At 35.8% G+C, this 8,431-nt stretch overlaps 1 long non-coding RNA gene across 1 annotated transcript in view; it reads left to right on the forward strand.

The window, feature by feature from the left end:
- Nucleotides 1-7,991, forward strand: part of LOC122802913 — a 39,705-nt gene extending 31,714 nt beyond the window's left edge. Inside the window, exon 2 of the long non-coding RNA XR_006365004.1 lies at nt 6,286-7,991. This is a non-coding gene — a long non-coding RNA (uncharacterized LOC122802913). The remainder of the gene's footprint in view (nt 1-6,285) is intronic.
- Nucleotides 7,992-8,431: the final 440 nt, after the last annotated feature.

Here is an 8,431-nt window from a genome sequence, read left to right on the forward strand (position 1 = left end):
ATGGAACAAGCTGAAGGAGTTGCTTGTCCATGGTCACTCTTTCAAGAATACAGCATTCATGATACCTTGGTTATGGAGGTGCGAAAACTAATGAGGTCTCATTCTAGGCTATGATAAGCATATTTGTTCCAGTGAATACATCTTTTTTGAAGACTGCAGTCCACTGCATGGTTAACCATTCAGTACAAGATCAATGAAAGAAACAGACTACAGAAAGTCAATAAAACCCCAAAAATAAGAAGTTTGATAAAACAAATGAACACAGTAATTAGGAGTGTTCATAAAGATCCATGCGATATAACAGAAGTAAATATAATATATAACTGTGCATCTAAATTTATAACAGAGAAAAGTCTTGCCACAAAAACACAGGGTAGTAAGGGAAAGGAAGGGGAGAAACTGAATGCCATCATGGAAGTATTTAATAGAGAAAACTATAAAGCAATTAAGACAAGAAGTGTCACTATTAGAAGAATGTAGAAGAAGGAATAGATTAACAAAAATACTCAGAAAGATAGATGTGATAAAAACAATGCTCAGTATCAGAACAGATCAGGATCTATCATGCACTATCACAAATAATAAACTAAGAATATCAGCACAGGCAGAAAAACATAGAAGATATGTAGGAAAATGTAAAGGAAAAGTATAAAATAAGCTATTTACTGACGACCCAAAAAAGTTTTATAGAGAATTGGGAAGCAAGCCAAAAGGAATTGAAATACCACTAAAAAAAAAAAAAAAAGAATTAATAGATGCATTTTGGTGAAATATCTATGAAGATCCTGTGAAACACAACAAATATGCTAAATGGATAGAAGAAGTAAAAGAAGGAATAAGAAGTTCAAATGTACAGGATATGAAATCGGATGAAGTAACGGCCAGAGAGATTGAAACAAAGTTAGGCCCAGATGCAATACATAACTTCTTTACATGAAGATTTAGGCATGAGTAGGAATTATTTATTTGCGTACCCAAACAGACACCAGCCTGGTTAACAACAGGAAAAACAATACTCCTACTTAAGAGCGAACCTGTAAGCTATCTTAAAAAGTATATAGCAATAACTTGCCTTCCAACAACATAAACTATACACTGGAATTGATGCCGACAGAGTTTATAGTCATTTCGAAGAAATGGCAATAGAACAAAAAGGTAACAAAAGAAAGTCATATGGGACAAAGGATCATTTGTTGTTAAATAAAGTCATAATGGAGAACTGTAAAAAGGGTAAGAATCTAAGTATGGCATGGACAGACGACAATAAAGCATTTGACAGTATCCTACATTCTTGGGTAAAAGAGTGCTTAAAATGCACAAGACACACCCTACACTGATTGATTACATTACAGCAACCATGAAACTGTGGTAAACCATTTTGCAGTTAAGTCATGATAAAGGACAAATTATTATTCCAGGGATAAAAAAATTCAAAGGGGGATATTCCAGGGTGACTCTCTGCCACCGCTGCTCTTTTGTCTTGCCCTTAACCCATTTAGTTGTATACTTAACAGATTAGGTCATGGCTACAATTTTACTCTGAGAAAACAACAACATGTAAAGATTTTTCATCTTCTTTTTGTAGATGATTTAAAACTGTATAGTTCATCAGATGAGGAATTGAAAGTGCAACTGCAAGTGGTCAAAACTTTTTCAGATGATATAAGGATGTAATTTGGTCTTGATAACTGTGCAAAGGTAACCTTTTAAAGCAGGAAAGCTGCAGCACCAAGAAAACATCAGTTTGGGACAGGAATGTGATATGAAAGCACTTGAGCAAGAGGGAGTGTATAAATATTTGGGAATTCATGAAGGATCAACAGTAAAACATGAACAAATGTGAATAAAACTTAATAATGAATATTTCATAAGACTAAAATTAATACTGAAAACAGCGCTGACATCTAGGAACAAATTCCAAACTATAAACCAATTTGTTCTTCCTGTCCTATCTTACAGTTGTGGAGTGACTGACTGGCCCCAAAAGGTGTTGGATCGGTTGGACAGGAAAGCGACAAGGATGCTTCATGCTCATCAAATGATTTATAAAAACCAGTGCATACCAAGGCTATATATTCCTCATTCTGAAGGAGGTATGGGCCTCCTCAAAACTGTACAGATCTGCAGTCGTGGGACTGCATACATATCTGCTGACCTCACAAGACCCAAACATAGTGAAAGTTTTAAAACAGGAGGAGATTAAGTCTAAGATAGCTTCCCTGCTTAGTTTAGTAGAAGCATATCGGTGTCAAGTGGGAATGGAAATCAAACCAGAAGTAGATAAAAATCAGGCAGCAACTCTATGTGCCAAAATACAAAAGAAAGAATATAAGGTAAAGGATCAGATCAGAAGGCAAGAAATGTGAAAAATGCATTAATGCAGTTGCAAGTATGTTAAACTCTTGGAACAATCTCATGTTGATCAGGATCACACACAGGAATTGCTAAGAACAGTTGAATTTAAAATAAAAGATGAAAGGTTAATATTGGTGGCCCATGACAGTGGACTACATACTTGCTGGTTTACAAAGTCCATTGAGAATGTGGTAAAACCAGACAAATGCAGGTTTTTTAAACAGAACTGGAGACAGTCGCACATCTTATTGCTGACTGTAATATACTAATGACAGAAGGACTGTATACTGAAAGGCATAATAATGTGGCAAGACTGTTGCATTGGGATTTTGCAAACAGTTTATTATTGAAGTATTGCTGAAAAACAGTGGAAATATTTGTTACAAAGCATTCTAGAAAATGATAAAGTTTATATCACATGGGATCACCCATTAACAACTGTTCAATAAATAGATGCGAGAAAACGAGATATAGTACTCCATGCTAAGAAGACAAAAGTAGTATTGATCACTGAAATCGCTACACCCAGTGACTACAGCGTCTTATGTACACAGAGACACAAAGTAATAAAATACCAGGATTTGCAGGCAGAAACGAGGGCAGTGTAGAAGAAGGATATCCACACAGTTCTAACATTAGTAGGAGCAGCATGTTTTATAAAAAAGAATTTACAATCATGCTTAGACATGTTACCAATACATGTAACTCCATATGAATTGCAGAAGGAGTTATTACTGGGCACATTATGGGTGCTGCGAAGAGCACTTCTGGCTAACATCAAAGATTAACACAATACTAATTTCATTAACTTGAATCATACTTTGACTTTGGGGGGGGGTCCATTCCTGCAATGGTAATAGAAACTGAAAAGACTTGGAGAAATTAAAAATGGACAGATCCACACAGAATACAAAATGATGCATGCTGAATAGAAGTTAGCATGCTGAAATATTACAGACCGGGTGCTTCACCATGCATCTGAATTACTATAGGTGATGCGGAAATACCATACAATATTATGGAATATACAGATAGCAAATGGCACAGGACATACACATGGAGTTCAGAAAAAGTACACATCACAGTTGTCATGAGAATGATACATGAACTGTTCGAAAGATTATTCCAAGTGTGTTTCACTTTACATACCATTGAGAATTCCACATGATTCCACAGATTTCCCTCCATGTTGTTCCAAGTTCTGTTCACTGGAGTGTTTTGACACATATTGGTATAGAACAGAATGCAATCATATTTATTGCATCCCCTTGCTTTAACCTTCCTCACGTGCACCAAACCTACTCCTGTCCCTATCTCCAACCTTACTCATTAAATTATTAAAAACTCCTTCCCTAACGGTGTCACTATGTTGACAGTGTTTGTTTGCAACTTAGTATTTTTTTTTTTATTTCTCTGACCGATGGCAAAAGGACACCGTTTACTTGTCACAGTTAGTGTAGTTTTGGTGGGTATATATTATATTATCGAAAAATGAATTCTGCAAACTGCATGTACATCAGAAATGCAGTTCAGTGAATTCGCTCTTGTGGGGGGGGGTGCACCAACTCTTAGATCACACTACAGTGAGGAAAAGGCAAATTTTCCGATCTTCACTTTACTGCAATCTCACTATTAACAGTTCGCTGAACTGCATTTCTGATGTACATGCAGTTTACTGAACAGTTTACTGAACTGAATTTTTGATAAGATAATATAGACCCTAGTTTCACAACTTGTTGACAACTGTATGATGTGTTTCAATGCCAGTGTTCACGGACTTAAGTAATGTGTTTGATGTCAGTGTACACTTTTAGAAATATATATATTTTATCTAAAAATCTAGCATACATAGATTTCACACAAATAAAGACTTATAAATTATGGCTCTTTGTCTTCTTTGGATCTAACTTATCTACAAACACATCTCAATTAATTGTGATTTATTCTCCTACTAGGTGTCAGATAAGATGACCTACACAAGCCCTGAGCATGTTTCTATTTTCCCAGATGAAAGTTAGTTTGAATGTATCATTCAGGAAGAGCTTTCTCTTTCATAGCAAGTGATGAACCCTGCCATATAAGTTTCCAAGCTGACAGAAATGCATTAACACATACACACACACTTCCACATTTTCCCTTCTAATAGTTTAGTAAAGTTAGAAGTAGATGTGGTCGCAGTTTGGCACTTACATTTGAACAGGTTACAACTCTCTGATTGGAGTTTGTCATAAGAAATAATTAATCATTGCAGGCACTGTTTCTATTACATCACTAATATTTATTCATGGCTCTTTTAATTTTTTCCTTAACCTATCAAAGTAATGGGGATGATACTCCACAGTTGGTGAGTATTTTTTTTCTCCATCCAAATGAAGCTATTACCAGTTGTGCTTGTCCTGTTGCACCATCATTTCAACATTATTCAAGGAACCATAGTGAAACCCACACATGAACTCGCATTCACACACACACACATACACACACACACACACACACACACACACACACACACACACGCACACGCACACACGCGCGCACGCACGCACACACACACACACACACACGCACACTAATGCATACTTACTGCATGTTTATCCTTGTCTTAGCAGCTGTCATACGGCTAAGCATTTGAGTGACACATTGAGATTGTTTTCTGACAATAAATGTTGGAAAGCTGTCTGCTTTAGTCATTGAGAAAGAAATTGGGTACTCAGCTCTCTCTTTCTAGATTCAAAGGGGTATCAAAGCATGAATCTTCCATCAATAAATTAACTCCAGCTAAAGGTCTCTTTATAATCTAAAACCTCCTTACAGTAGCAGGATTGTAAAGCCTGAACAGTTCCAGTGATAAATATTGTTTCATCTATGTGTTACACTATTTTCTGTCAGTGGAACAGAACTGCACTTTTTTTCTGCAATTGACTATACCAGAAATGTTTTGTTACTCATATGCTGGGCAAGCAGTTTTGTTTTTAGTGGTGGTAAGAGAATGCTTTTATTCTGAACCAGAAAGCATTGCCATTGTCAAGTACATTTTCTCTGAACTAGTTAGTTATTATAGCAATAACCGCTGGGTGTGTGTGTGTGTGCTGGACCCACTTGTGGCGTGGTTTTGGTCGAGGCGGGAGAAGGGACCAAACAAAAGACAAAACGGGTAAAATCCAGCATATACCCACCCATAAGTGGTTATTTATATTATATATATTTATTATTTAAGAAAAGAAATAAATTCTTAAATAATGGCGTGTATAATGCCTTTTGCTGCCCTTCGCCGCGCGTGGTGTGATGTGTTCTCAGTTCGGCAAGATGATGCGCCGCAGTACATCAGGAGTACATCAGAGTTGTAAAAGCAACGGAGAACCGTAGATTTCCTCGCTTTTTTTAAATTTCGCTAATATAAAGAATAGGTACAATAATAAGATAAGCAAAAATAAATAACTTATTTTAAACTCTCTCTTATTATAAACTCATTACAATTAAACAAGACGAATTTAATAGCGAGGCAGAGTGGTTCCTTTAAAGATCACAAACCAATTAGTTACACTCTGCTATTATCTCATCGTAATGTTTAAAATATTTAATATAGACAGTTTTTTTTTAAAAAAATAAGGGCTTGCTTAGCTTTTTTAAATAAAAGTCCGGTAACCGACTTTTTAACATAGCGAGATTAGTATTGAGCACGAAACGGAAAAGCCGGGTCATAATCCAGCTTTTATGCTATATTGAGGAGCATTACGGGCACGCGCACTGGGTTGGCCAATCAATGTATACATTTGTTAATTTCATGCGGTTCTATAATGTGTGGAAACCCTGAAAGTGAAATACTGATTAGCATTTTAATGAGCCATGAAAGCATATTCATATAAATTATCTTTCACAACTTGTATGAAACTTTACATGTCTAACTGTTTTTTTTTTTTTTTTTTACAGAATGGAAGAGTTGAACACTGGAGTATCCAACCAAACGAATGATTGATTGGGAATGGTTACTTTATTGGAGGTGTTTGTAAAGCAAGGACTACATTCATCTCAAGTAGGCACTGGTTGTTACAGGCAGCTACACAGTTTGTGCCATGTGTCAAGATGGTTTTCAGTGCTAAACTTAAACTGACATGAAGATTAAATATCTTTCTTTCGTGAAAGAAGAGAAACTATTCCATAATAGCCAAATTAAATAAAGCAGCAGTAGGAATTCATGGGTATTTTTCATGACTGCAGACGACTTTCACTTAAAATGCTGTGAATTAAACAGATTACCTTTTATCTGATTGTCATGTTTTATGCACACAGTGCAAGGGCATGGCCTACCCAAAATAAATGAAAATCAAAGAAAAAATTATTCACCTTTCAGTTTCCAGTTTCACTGAACTGTCTCAGTTTCATGCGGCACCACAGTGGAAGGAAGATGTCTGGTAAAACAGGAAAAGAACTGTCATTTTATTTGCCTTACACATATTGGAAGTGTTTTGAAGAAATTGCGAGTTCTTTTCAGGAGAGACTATATTTTGCTATCAAAGGCACTATATAGATGAGTGAGGCATCTAGTCACTGTCAAGGATACTTTTTTTGCCTGGATTCAAGAGACTGCATGCTGCAGGGTCATTTGAAAATTGACCTCATGGGACAATTTACGAGAGTCAATGAACAGGCCTTTGAAGACCTGGCACCCCACCCAGAATAAGTTTGTCTGCATTATGTTCTGGTGCACTCTGGCGTACTCATCATCCTGATTTGGATCAAGTACATAAAAAGAGAGTCAATAAACTAATGGATCGAGAGAGATAACACCCCAGTGATTATGTTTCCTGTAATGCAATTTCCATTAAAATGTGCAGTCAAGTAAATAAAAACAAATACAATTTCAGTTACATTTTTTAAAGGCAGAACATTTTAAAGTAGGTATATAAACATTAATAACAAAAACATACTGATTTAAATGTTATTTAAGTATAGCAGAAGGACTGCACTTTAAATTGAATGTATTGCTCATTTTAAATTCATGTGTTACCTTTCTGTACATAAAGTTTGTTAGAAATCTGGTGAAAGTTCATACGTGTGTGTGTGTGTGTGTGTGTGTGTGTGTGTGTGTGTGTGTGTGTGTGTGTGTGTGTGTGTGTGTGTGTGTGTGTGTGTGTGTGTGTTGGTGGGGTATTTGTGATTCCCACTAATAAGTGTAAATAATAAAAGAATATGATTGACAACTACTGACTTATCAAGTTTGACCTCACTGGATGGAAAATATGGAATCACTCTTGAGGAAGGGAATTGTGACACATTTAGAAGCCATGCAAGACATTGCAATCAAGGCAGTTTGGCTTCACATCAGAAAAATTATTAAAAAAAAAAAAAAAGATAGTAAAGCTTATTATTTAAAAAACAGAACCATAAACCAGACAGTAGGTTTGGATGTAGCCTACTCTGATTTTATCTAGACATTGGGTATAAAACTTAAAATGTTAGGAAACATATCACACAGAATTAGAAATGATCTACATGGACAAACAAATACAAAAGATTATGCAATTATGCAAACAAGGAGCAGTGCTGTGACTGGCTTTTTCCAAAGATTATATTACTGTGGCTGGCCTTTTTCAATGATTATATAAGTGAGACATAAGTTTGTTTAGCGAGAAAAAGAAACAAAAAATGTTAAAAGGGATGAAACCCAAAAAAGGAAAAGAAATGATGCACACAGATGTGGCAGGAATGGAAGAATAATATAATTTAAACCCAAAATTAGAAAGTATGAAAATATGACAAAGAAGACAAGTGGAGTAATGACATGGAAGGTAGTGGCATCAGCAGTAGAAAACAAAAAAGTTATTGTTTCTCTTTCCTGTCATCCATTAAGAATACTTTTGCTGTCCTGTGTGCAGCTCCTCTGCAGACCTTACTATTCTATGACCTAGAACAGATGGGTGTAGTAGTATGGAGTAGCTCAATAAGTTTGCGATCTCCACTGTGTACCATCGAAATAAAAAAAAAGAATACAAGAGCTTAGATGCAGTATTATAGAAACACTGAAGTACTGTAAGGGAGTCTACAGCATTAAAGTCCCTACAGTCATTGAAAAACA

The sequence above is a fragment of the Protopterus annectens genome, chromosome 5.part0 (assembly GCF_019279795.1).
Source record: "Protopterus annectens isolate FY-2018-M chromosome 5.part0, PAN1.0, whole genome shotgun sequence".
In the NCBI taxonomy this organism is placed as follows: domain Eukaryota; kingdom Metazoa; phylum Chordata; order Ceratodontiformes; family Protopteridae; genus Protopterus; species Protopterus annectens.